The sequence below is a fragment of the Arvicanthis niloticus genome, chromosome 9 (genome assembly GCF_011762505.2).
Source record: "Arvicanthis niloticus isolate mArvNil1 chromosome 9, mArvNil1.pat.X, whole genome shotgun sequence".
Taxonomy (NCBI): Eukaryota; Metazoa; Chordata; class Mammalia; order Rodentia; family Muridae; genus Arvicanthis; species Arvicanthis niloticus.
Genome location: NC_047666.1, coordinates 40,049,513 through 40,062,353, shown reverse-complemented (window position 1 = coordinate 40,062,353; position 12,841 = coordinate 40,049,513). Strand labels below are relative to the sequence as shown.

The 12,841-nt window shown below is 47.8% G+C and overlaps 1 long non-coding RNA gene across 1 annotated transcript; it reads right to left on the bottom strand.

The window, feature by feature from the left end:
- Positions 1-3,306: 3,306 nt before the first annotated feature.
- Positions 3,307-9,312, bottom strand: LOC143443496 (uncharacterized). Its single transcript, XR_013112548.1, has 2 exons — positions 8,684-9,312; positions 3,307-3,641 (listed from the first exon to the last, which is right to left on the bottom strand). It is a non-coding gene; the product is annotated as an uncharacterized LOC143443496 (long non-coding RNA).
- Positions 9,313-12,841: the final 3,529 nt, after the last annotated feature.

Below are 12,841 nucleotides of genomic sequence, written 5' to 3'. Positions count from 1 at the left end.
TGTCAAGCCCCTTTACCCACTGAGCCATCTTGCCTGCCCCCTTAGTGTTCCCCGCCCCCGCAGGTGTAGAGTTGAAGCTGCTTCTGATTTCAGATTTCTGTGCTGAGCCTCTTTTCATACTTACTGATCACTTGCAGATCCTTCTGAAGTGTCCAAATCTTTTGGCATTTTTAAAGGGTATTTTATTTTCTTACTTTCTAGTTTGAGAGTACTTTATAAGATTTGGATACAAGTTTGCATTATGAGTCATGTTTTCCTGCTTTTTTTTTTTTTTTTTTTTTTTATGACTTATCATCCTGGATCATCTGCCAAATCTATATTTTATCTTGCTGGGTGTTGGGTTTGTATTTCTACAATTATTTTTTTATCTTTCTTTGGGGATTCAACTAAGTGGCTTGTACTGGTTTGCATCTTCTGTATTTGTTCATTCTAGGGTCTGTCACTGCCCAGTGTTTATATTCCTGGAAGTGGTGTCTCAGTCTGTGTGTGCATGTGTGTCTGCCTGCCTTTCTACCTCACCGTGCCCTTACTTTTTGCAAGGCTGTGACCAAAAACCTCACAGAAACAACTGAGAAAGGAAAGATTCATTTTTGGCTCACAGTTTCCAAGAGATTTCAGTTCTTTTTGGTGGGAGAGGCCTGGGGTGGGAATGGTTCTATCTGTGAAGGTGGGAAATTTCAAAGGTGGCTTGTTCACATGGTGGCAGGCAAAGAAAACAGAGCAGCACCAAAAGCAAAGACCTGCTCCTAGGGACCTACTTCCTCTAGCCAGACCCACTGCAGAAGCTCCTCAGACATCAAAATACTGACACGAACTGGGAAGGAAATGTTCAAAACATAAGCCTGGAAACTTCATTTGAATTGCCACACTTTCCTGCCCTGGGGCTGCCCCCCTCACCCCCACCCCTGTAGGAGACAGCAGCAGCCATGGTCAGAAAACCCTTGGGGAAAAGCCCTTGGCCTGTCTCCTGAGCTCCTCACTTCACTGGGTCCTACCTGAATTGTCCCTCTTGCACAATGTGACAGTCTTAGCACTCGCCTGATGTGTTTCCTGTCTTCCGTCACCTGATGTTCATTATCTTGAGAAATTACGGCTTCATACTTGTTCCCGTTTTTTTTTTTTTTTCTCCTCACTTATGCTGTTCCCTCTGCCTCCATCTTGAATAGACATGGAAGCACAGTAATGTATTGCAAGCTTTTCCCAGCTCGCAGGTCAGTTGCTGGGGCTGGGCCAGGTCTTGTTACTCCTGGACACCACTGCTGTGTTGTCAGTGCTCCAGAGACATCTGGTGAGCAGATGACCAAGTAAACTAACCGATTTGCTCTGGGTGGTGATGAAATGAAACCTGATACGAGTTCACCTCAGCACCTTTTATTCCAAGACTGTATGGTTTCCTTCCCCTTGGATTAGAAAGACTGCACGGATTTGTATTTCTAATACAAATTCCAGCTGCATTAACATGTTAGTTGGGGGTGACTGGACATGCGTGTTAACTCCTAAACACTGTAACAGCTTGGTCTGGATGTGTGGGAGCCTTCTCTCAGGCTCCCTGGAGAGCTTCAGAATTTCTGTGACCACTGCGGATGCAGTTCCTCTCAGCAACACATTACCTGAGGCTGATGTGAAAGGCTTTAGATCCGGTAACTGCAAGGTGAACAAATTCTTGTCTAAATGTTTAAGGCCGTGAACATTTTCTTCCTCTCATCGACTCCTGTCCCTTGGAGTCTGGACAGGACTGCCTTCCATGAGAATTGTCTTGGAAAAACTGCCTTTCTTAAAGATATGCAAACACGATCCTTCTGACATTTTTAAAGCGGGGCTCTGTGAACTGAGTATTAGAGATGGCATGTGTGAGTGCCACAGCAGCAGTCTGGGTTCAGCTGTGGCATGTCCTTCACCCTCCCTTTGTCCACGGGGCTTAAAGCTCGTGTATCACACCGAGATGGCTAAGAACACCATTGCACTACACCTGCAGCCCAGAACACCCCTCAAATGGCTGTTTTTATGCTAAACAACTTGGCAGACACCTTAGGGATCTCCTATAACCGAAAGAGTTTTCTAAGAATGCTTGATGGTAGAAGAGAAAGCAAGTTAGGGGGAAAAAAAAACTAAGAAGAGACCACAGTGACTCCCTAGACTCGTTGAGGTTGACAAGACCTGGAATTGAGTTTCAGAGCCTTCGCTGGGGTGACCTGCCCTGGGGGGTGGGGGGAGAGTATGTCAAAGCTCCAGACTTTTCCTTTTTATCTTGCAAATAGGACTGAGATCATATTCATCAGTCGCCTAACAAGAGGAATGTGTTTGGGGAAGTACACTGTTGAGTTATTTTGTCATTTCCTGTATGAACAGCATAGTCTTCTTATAGAAACTATAGTGGCTATGATGTCGTCAAGTATAATCTCTTGTGTTTGATTTTTGTGGTTTATAACAACATCTTACTATATAGCCTAGGCTGTCCCAGAACTAGCCCTGTGACAGCCTCACACGTGCAGGAATTACAGGCCTGTGCCACCAGGCCCAACCAAGTAATGGGATCTGAAGCAGCTGCCTTCGTATATGCAATGTGTGTTTGACAAGACATGCAGAACTTGTCTGTATTTTTGTCGTTTATCTTATAGGACTGTGAAACTTTAAGTTCAAAACACTTGGTGAACCTGAAGTGTTAAGCCAATGTGAGGGTTCATCCAAGCTTGAGCTTGTAGCTATGTTTAGCTACCTAGCAACAGGTTACTAAGGGAGTCAGCACTGTACAGTGATGCAGCTCTGATTGTTGATCAGAAACGGGCCAGTGATCGTAGTATTTGCACAGTTCAGCAGGTTAGACAGAAATATTAATTCTATCGCTGAGTCTCAGTGATACCTAGTCCTCTAGCTTCACGTCACTGACTGACTTTCCTATGTTCTGTCCCATTATTCTTGAAGAGTAATGTACAGTCTTGCTGTGGGCATGGTGGGGCATTGATGCTGTAACCAGGATGGTATCATCTTTCACCAGCACAAGATTAATTTACCAACAAGACAGGGCTGCTCCGTACCACATGCTGAATTGGTTGGCAGCTGCTGGGTGGTTTTCACACCTGCCAATGGAAAATACATTTTCTTTGTGGAAACAGTTTCTGTTGCTGTATACTAGAGGGAGTTATTAGTTATAAACATTTATTAAATTATTTTAAAATAGGGACCCCTTTATACTGTTATATTTTTATAGATTTGTAACTGGAAATCAACTTACATAATGATGAGAACAAATACTACTAAAAGAAATAGGCATAAAACTAAAAAAAATATGTTCTATTTTCAGAAATGTTCATTGCAAAAGATTTTATGATGTAGAACTCTCTCTAAATAACATGACCTGCCAGGTCTGTCATCGCATCAGGTGAATACAAGTTGAGTTTCACAAACACATCTCTAAGTGTTTGGTTAGGATTTAACAAACTCCCAAGCGGAAGCTTGCAATCTGAGCGGGTCCCACCTGTCTTCTGAGCATGCTCTGTAGTTTTTCAGCCCATAGCAAGTGAAGGAAGCATTGATTAGACTTGATTTAAAGCAGTGAGTGATAAATACAGCTGGGAAATTGATTCATGTCTCTCAAGTGACTAGGGCACAGCCATCTACCGTTGACACAACTCGTCTCAAGGCTGGAAAACAAACAGGGGAACACGAATCAGACAGATAAATGATGGCTGCTTTCAGCTCCTGGGGAAACCATTTGTTTCTGAGATAAGAAATTGACTGCTCTCCACTCATAAGATAAGCCGGGGGAAGGGGAAAGGGATTCATGCCCCTAAGAACATCATGGGGGGTAAAGCACTGGGAATGCTCTCCTCAGAAAGACTGGAAAAGGATCTCTGTGGCACACTGGTGTCTTTGAAGCCGGGCCCTGGGAAACATTCCCCAGGGGCAGTATCAGCAGAAGCCCATGAATGTCCTCTCTACCAGGGCAGGCACCTGAAGTACTTCTAGGCTTGTAGCCTGGAAGGCCTCTCTGAAAGCGAGTCCCCTGCTGCCCAGTGCCTCTCCATAGACTGGCTTACCATGCTTATGCAGTTGCTGTGTTTGTGTTCTTGTGTATCTCCCCATGTTAGTTCCCCTCTCACTTCCTGGAAGTGTGTATTTCCATTTTGCCTCAGCTTCAAGTCTCCTCACACACTTCCCACAGAAGGCTGGCTACCTATTCCTTTATGCCTGAAGTAATTTCCCTCCTTACTCTGAAGAGCAGTTTCTGCTCTCAACTGGGACTCAAAAGCAGAGAGATGTTTGCAATTCCTTCAGGACCACAGGGGCTTCGGGGTCTCTCTACTTTGGGCCTCCAATTACACAGTGCCTGTCCATAGGATACTTTCACACAACACTTGTTGAAAGATAAACCACTGGGTGGCTTCTGTGAGCACTGGCCTCAACCCTGGTCAGCTGCTAATTCTGCAGATGCCCCTTCCTCGAATGACAGAGACATCTGTTCGTTTCTGTCCATAAGGCTTGTTCTGTTGTTCAGTGCATATTGCTGCCAACACTCTAATCCAAAAGACCAAGTATGTCTCTTCTCTGACCAGCTGGGTCAGGGGCCCTCATCTCCTGGCCCAGTCAGCTCCTATGTTCTGTCTTATCCTGCCACGGTCTCCCCAACCCTGAATTCAAAGCATTCTCAATCTGTGTACCCCTAGGTGGGCAGTCATCTAGCAGGGAAACTGCAGCTGTCTGAGAGTGTGGGTGAGCACCATCACAGTGAATCAGGACCAGAGCTGTGGGGCCAGGGAGGGCTGGGGAGATGGAAACAGAACATGGTTCCTACCAGGCTGTCCCCTGGCACAGTGGGCTCCAGAGCTGTGGTTTCAGCTTTATGCACAATTAAATTAGGAAAAGACAGAACTGAGAGTGCTGGCGTCAGTCTGCTCACCTAGCTTTGCAAATATCCAACCCAGCTACCATTCAGAAGCCATTCTTTTTATTCAACAAAAGTTGAAACTGAACACATCATTGGGCTTTAAGAAAATTTCCACCTCTTAAGTTAAATTCTTAGCAATTTTCCCAGTCTTCTATTTAAAAAAAAAAAAAAGTCCACACATACATCATTGTTTAAATACCATTGGATTCCTATACTATATACATTTTACTTTTTCTTTTTGCTGTTCTTTGGTTTTTTGTTTTGTTTTGTGGTGGTTGTTGCTGAGACAGGATCTCTCTTTCTCTGTCTATCCTGGAACTCAATATGTAGGTTGAGTCTCGAACTCACTGAGATCCTCCTGCCTCTGCTCCCAAGCGCTGGGATTAAAGATGCAGGCCACCAAAGCTGGCATTCTTTGTCATAATAGGAAGCTGTGATTACCTTCTCTTTGTCTTTGAAGAGCCTTCCAAAATATAACTCCATGGATGAATTCTTATTGCAATAGAAGCAATTATGGGGTACATGTGAGCAATATGCCCCTGTTTTTGCAGTGTGACTGAAAACAAGTATATCTTCTCAGACTCACCAGGGGCACATAAGGGAGCAGAAGTTGTGTTGGATAAACTCCTGCTCTCTAGGATTTGAACTGGGCTCAGGCCCTTGGTAAATAAATGGAGAGAGTGAAAGAGGAATTAAGAAAAGTCACTGCCAGCCTGGGAACATGCTTGGAGGGACCCATGGCTCCAGCTGTATATGTAGTGGAGGATGGCCTTGTCAGGCAATGGTAGGAGAGATCATCCTTGGTCCCCTGAAGGCTGGAGGCCCCAGTGTAGGGGAATTCAAGGGTGGGGAGGGGGAGTTGGTGAATGGGTGGGGCACATCCTCATAGAAGTAACAGGAGGGGGGACAGAATATGGGGTTTGGGGTGGGGGAATGGGGATAACATCTGAAATGTAAATAAATAAAATACCCAATGGAAAAAAAAAAGAAAAGCCACAAAGGGGATCTGTAGTTGGTCTTGCCAACCACTCAGAGAGAAAAGAAGTTACAAGAATCCATGTACTGAGGACAGCATGCCAAGGAAAGGGTACAGCTCCAGGGAGTCTTGGAAACCGGCCTGATGTGAGGGACCAAACACTGGGAGTCCTTAAGTGGTGTCACTAAGGTGAACTCTCACATTTCTGCCTGGGGCCCCCACAACTCCCTCCCACCTGTCTGTCTCCGTCAGTGTGGATGCAGAGCCTGCCATGGATTCACAGGGTGTCTGCCTCCTTCCTCCGTGATCTAATCAAAGGCCTTTCTAGTAAGAAAGATAGTCCTTTATCCCTTGTTGCCCCAGGATTTGTTTCCCTGTGGTCAGCCACAGTCTGAAGACATTAAACAGAATCCCTGAGTTTTCAGTTGTAAGCTGCTGAGTCTGTGATAGAATCTTGTGCAAGCCTGCTTTGTCCTGCTGTGCATGATACCTGCTGGCGGTCACTTTGCAGCTCCTTAGTGTCACATCGCCTGTTGTCTTGCCTTGCTGAGTTTCAAGTGACCTTATCCTATTTAATAATGACCCCAAAATATGAGTTTCAATGCTGGCCTTGCAGATGTACCCTAGAGAAGCTGCAATACACCTCCCTAAACTGGTGGAGTTGCTAAGATCTGTACATCAGGACACACAGATAGGAAGAAACACCATACACAGAACTTCTGTTTCCAGTATTGGTACAGCTGGTCCAATGGACTGCCTTTTCTCGTATTGTCTGATAAGAGGCCTATTGTGCCGGATTTATAAGTTAAATCTAATTGTAGGTGTGTATGAGTAGGGAAAACATGTACCTTCAATACTGTCTGTGGTTTCAGGCATCAGCGGGGCCTTGGGGCAAATTCTACAGAAGAGAATGTTGAGACAGGAACTTCAGTCAGTAGAGATGACTAATTAGTGTACAGTCTGACAAGTTCAGCAGTAGAATGGGTCTTGGGAGCAGCTTGCCCAAGCTACTCCCACGTGACAAAGCTCCTTGTTTGTGTGGTCTCTCTCCAACATCCTCGGTGTTGACATAATTCCACTTGGCTAACCTCTCTTGACCATAATAGCTGCCAGCAGCCTCCTCAGCCCCCTCGTTTCTGATCAGAAGAGCTATTCTGTCTAGTCTCTAACAGACTCCTTAGATAACTCTGACTAGACCAGCTCAAGTAAACAAGTTCCTTCATGGTTGGCCATTGAGATGGTGTTTCGATCCTGAAAGGGTTAAGAATTTTCAAAACCTCCTAGCAGACTGAACAGAACCAAGAGTGCAGGTCAGCTTGGTCGTGAGCTCTGTGTTTCAGGAACTTGGCTGACCACAAGATAGATGGTTGGTTACAAATAGGCTCTTAGAGAATAGCCCATACAAAATGATCCCCATTGACTGTTTCTTGTACCCTGTCATAAACTGAATAATGGGCTGGGACTTTCCACAGGTACTCTCCAATAACCCTCTTTCACTCCCCCTGGGTTGTGGTTTTTTTCCCCCTGAGTTGTGGTTTTTGGCTTTAAATTCTGTCTCCAAAGCCCCCGACGTCAGACCCCAATGCACCTGTGTGGGTCATGGGTCTTGACCTCAGTATACTGATCAGAAATATACCTCGTGCTGACTGCATCAAGTTCGGTGTCTTGTGAGTTAATGGGTGGCCTCGAATTTCCGAGACTTGGGTAAGGTCCTCCCTTTGTGGGGGCCTTACAATCCCAGTCAGAAGGCCACCTTAAGCCAGGGGCAGGCACTTTGTAGTTGGAGGATGAGGGAAAGAAGTGGGAGAGTAACTGGTAAATATCCAACCCACCCTTTCAGTTCCATTTGTAGAGCGGTGATTCTTAACCTTCCTAACACTGTGACCTTTTAATACAGCTGTGGTGACCCCTGGCTGTAAACTTACTTTCATTGCTACTTCATAATTGCTATTTTGCTACTGTTATGAATCGTAAATATGTGATATGTGACCCCTATCTAAAGGTCATTTGGCACCCCCTCAGGGGTCGTGATCCACAGGTTGAAAACTGCTGTTGTAGATCGTCCTGTGGGACTCAGTGGTAAAGCCCGTTTCAGGCATGTGCGAATCCCAGGTTTTCCCCTCCCAGAAAGAAGGGCAGGGTGCGTGCAAAGAGAGAACCGTGTAATTTTAAATGATCTCCAGCTGTCACTCCTTGGCTTACCTATCCTCTGAGTGTTCTGAGGCGGCCACTGGGCGGTGCTAGAGCCGGGTGTCCTCTGCCAGGCAGGCGGGCTCTGGATGCCCCATCGTGCCAACCCCATCCCCCAAGCTCTTCCCAGGCAGCACTACAGTGCATGGCTGTCCCCGGATCTGAGTTCCCTGCTTTTCTCCCGGCACACTGTCGCTCCAGCTTCCCCTCTCACCGCTAATCTACCGTATGCTCCTCACTGGGACCTCACTGGGACAGGCTAAATGGCCCAGGGTTATCCCAGATACCCTAAGTCAGGCTGCGGCTTTCCAAGCTTAATTGGCTCTAGCGCTGTGCTCGCACGCCTCTGCGTTGCAGAGAGCTCCCTTGTCATAGATAAGGGGCCGGCTTCCAAGTCTAGTACCGGCCGGAGATCGCCATGCACTCCCAGCCCGGATGTGCAGCTCCCCGCAGCGCTCTTTCTGCTGCACTGGGCTCTGGTCCTTCGGGTTCCTGTAGAGCCTTGGGACATGACCTCATGTGGGACGTGACCTCATGAAGTCACTCATACAGAACAAGATAGACCCCCGTTCCGGTGGGTGTCCTGGGTCACTCCCACGTGGGTCTAGGGATCGCAAGACTGCAGTTCTCACCATCGGTCCTGTACTGAGCGCGGACCCTCTGCAGGGTACAGGTCTTCGGGAAGGGCTCGATCTGTCAATCATCCTGCCTCCAGGCGTGGGGATTCTTGCTGGTGACCGCCCCGCGCGGATTGCTGGGGAAGGCTCGGGAAGGCTCGAGTCGCCAGCCCTCCCCGGCTAATCCGCCGCATTGTCCGCTGACGTATCTAATTATGTGTCTTACAACCACCGCGCGGTCCCGGGAGCAGCGGGGGCCTTCTGGCGGAAAGACGCGAATGATTGCTCCATCTGTTACCGAGGCACCTCTGGGGGAGAGGGGCAAGTGCGCGTGCGCCCAGGCCGGGGCGGGCGGGGCGGCCACGCGGAGCGCAGGTGCCTCGGGAGCAGGGATCCACGAGGCAGGTGCAGGTGCCAAGCTCGCCCGGGCTAAGTGGATGCTTAATTACAGTCGACCTCAGGGGCTGTCTCACTCCTGAATGACGGGTGAAGCTCCTGGTGAGCAAGCAGAGCTGGATGGAGAAGGTGGCGGGCTGGAGACTGCAGGGAAGTGAGGACGAGGTCTTTCCCTAATCACAGGGCTACGCCTCATTCCTAGGCGGATTAAAGCGTCCTTCGGGCTAAATTGATTCTCGGTCTACTAACACCACATTCTATTCCGGAACATTGTTTCCATGGCTCTGCAGCGACGCTGAACGGGAATCCAGACTATCAAAAATAGGCTGGCCTTGGTGTCAAGTGTCAGTAACAGCTCCAATCCTACACCCTGGCCCTTTACAGTATGCTCTCAGCCGCCGCCGGTGATCCTCCTTTCCTCAGTATACTGGGGAAGGAGCTCAGGGCCTCCTGGATAGTGGGCAAGCGCTCTAGCCTCTAGTTCTGATGCTCAAATTTGACCCTTCTCAGGCAGACACATAGGCAAGAGGGAGTTGCAGAGGATCAGCGTCGGGTTAGCAGCATCCTGTGTCTCACAGTGGGAGGTATGAATGCTCTCCCTTAGAGAAAGTTTGGCAAGCTGGAGAGAGCTGGCTGCTGCGGGGAGTGGAGGTAGTTTTCCCCAGGTGAACGAAGCTGGTGGATGAGAGAACCAGATTGCTCAAAGTGGATGGGACAATGGGGTGCAAGTAAACTTAGTCGGTCGGGGACAACCCATAGAAAGTCACCTTTGTTTGAGGACCCAGACAACATTGTTGCATACAGGGAGAGAAAGAGAAGCTCCAACAATTCAGGATCTCTGTAATGTGAGTGTGTATGGTGACTTGAGACCTGCTCCATCATTAAAGCCTATCAGGCATCTTCAAATCTCGATGTCTTGGGGTGAACAAAGTGCCTCCTCAGCTTGTCACAAAGCCTGATGACCTGAGTTCCAGCTCCCGTCCCCCCATGGTGGAAGAAGACTGACTCCCACAGGTTGTCTTTTGATCTTTGCGCCTAGCTCTCTCTCTCTCTCTCTCTCTCTCTCTCTCTCTCTCTCTCTCTCCTCTCTCTCTCTCTCTCTCTCTCTCTCTCCCTCTCTCTCCCTCTCTCTCCCTCTGTGTGTGTGTGTGTGTGTGTATGCTGGCCTGTGCTGGCCTGTGCTAGTGTGAAGGGGGGCATGTACACACATACATATGCATGCAAAAAAATAATAATTCAAATTGAGCCCTTTGTGTCTACTCACTGTTGGTGTTTCAGAGCCAGTGTTCCTCAAAATTTACTAGACGTGACGGTCCGTTCTCTCCTTGCATGCACTTGATCTCTGTCAAACGTTAAAAGCACTGATGCTGATAACAAGCCATAATGTGAACACCACCAGGGCCACAGGCTCAGAGACCTCCAGTCCCCACTACAAATGAGGAGGTGGAATATCCTGACCCCTTTCTACAGATAGGAAAACTGAATCCTTTGCCAAAGTTCACGGTTTTAGATGACTGTGTCAGCAGTTGACGTTGTCTGTGTTAATTTTTTTAAAAAACGTGTATGTGTGGGTGTTTTGTCTGCATGCATCTCTGTGTATCACATATGTCCAGTGTCCACAAAGGCCATATTAGGGCACTGGATCCCCTGGGGACTAGAGTTATAGAGTCGGTGAGCTGCCATGCGGATGCCGGAAGCAAACCCCAAATCCTCTGGAGGAGGAACCAGTACTCTTAACTGCTCAGCCATCTCTCCAGCCCTGCTTTAAATTCTTTCTTTAAAATTACATTACATTTTCTTAGAGTCTCTCTCTCTCTCTCACACACACACACACACACACACTCACATGCACGCACACACCCACAAGCGAATTTGAGCATACAGATGTGGCATATGTGGAAGGAAAGGAATAACTTACAGGAGTCCGTTCCCAGTTTCCAGCGTTCTGGATTGAGGGATTAAACTCAGGTCCTTGGGTTTGTCAGCAAGCACCCTTTCCCACAGAGCTTTCACAAACGGTCCAGTTATTTCTATTTTAAAAGAAAGTAATGATGTGGAGAAAATGGGGAGGCTTCATAAAGGACATACCTTGAAAATGGATTGCCATGTCCTACCTGCTGGCTCTGTGTCCTTGGACTTTGGACCACAGGCTTCTTTTCTGTTGTTATTTTTGCTTGTGTGTATATGTACATGTTTGCATGTACATGTGTGAGTGCATATGTGGGTATCTTCTTTAATCACCCATCAATTCAGTTATTGTGGCAAGATCTCTTCCTAAACCCTGGCTAATGGCTCACTAACTCTAGCGTGCGTGCGTGCCCCAGAGTTATATATGTTTGCTCTCTCAGACTGAGATTACAAGCAGGCCACTGTGCCCAGCTAGTTTTTACTCGGAGTTCTCAAGATCCAAAATCTGGTCCTTGGTGCCAGTACTGAGCCATCTTCCCAGCCCTGAACTTGCTAAACTGAGTTCAGTTTTTAAAATATCTACCATAGGGTGTTAGTCTCACCTCTCTAGGTGGTTGGGACAGGACCAAATGAAAATATAACATTCTCACCACAGTCTGGCCCGTGGTAGAAGCCAAATCACTTGCCATTTGTCCACACTGTGTTGGTTTTTAGGGACTCTGTCTGGCAGAACATGTGCTCTGTGCACACCAGGCTTCTAGTTAGTTCTTTTATGCTGTTCCCCCTGCACCAGAACTGCCTGGCTCATCACTGACAGTATTTCTGGACCTGAGTTCTGAGTTTCTGTGAGTTAGTAGTGACTCTCAGAAGACTTGTAGTGGCTTCCTACGAGATGAAGAGGGATCCCAGGAACCAATCTTTGCCAAGAAGGGGTGAAATAGCCATTGCCACCACCTGGCAGGCCAGGATCCAAACCACGTGGTTCGTATCTTGGTGATTGATCATGGCCCAGTGTGGGACATGCAACCAAGGACTTGCTACAGATGCCAGATGAGTGTCCTGTGGAGCCCGCATAGCCCCACTCCTAACTCCCTCCCGTTACCTTGGTTCCCACAGTGGCTCAACTGGAAAAGATCCCCAAGGCTAAGGTGTGAACCACCCACTAGCAGCACCAGCAGCCGTTTGCCACTCGTTGGTACTATTTGGATTCTCCTCAGCCACTGAAGCTACTCTGGTGCCTCCAGCCCTGGCCTAGCCTCCTCAAAGTGAAGACATAGGTGCCTTGGGTTTCTTGTCTTAACTGAAGAGGTCATGGAGAGTTACAACGCCACATTTGGAATCAGTTTGCTCCTTGAAGTCTGTTAAACAGGTCTAATGGCTTCCTTCCACCTTCTTTACTCTGAAGAAGCTAGAAGCTGTCAGGTGGGGCGTGGCTTTGGGAAGAGCCTTCCAAGCCTTCATCTATGATGCTTGAGAAGGGGATTGGAAGATGGGGCTGGCTGTGATGATGCACCCATGGTGACCATGCTGGGAAGGCTACTGAGCTTCCAGGCTCTTATAAAGAAGAGAGGTTAGTTAGCTAAGGAGATAACTCACCTTACAGTCATGAGGAACTACATTCAATCCATTAACCCACATACAGCAAGCAAGGTATAACTGCTCACACTTGTAATCGCAGCAGTGGGGAGGTGGGGACAGCTGGGTCCCTCGGGCATGCTGGCCAGTCAGCTTAGCCTACTCAATCACTTCTAGGCCAGTGAGAACATATCTCAAAAAATGGTGGGTGGCTGGCACCTGATGAAGGACATCCAAGATTGACCTCGGGCCTCCATGCGCATATACACGTATGCACACACGTACACATTCACC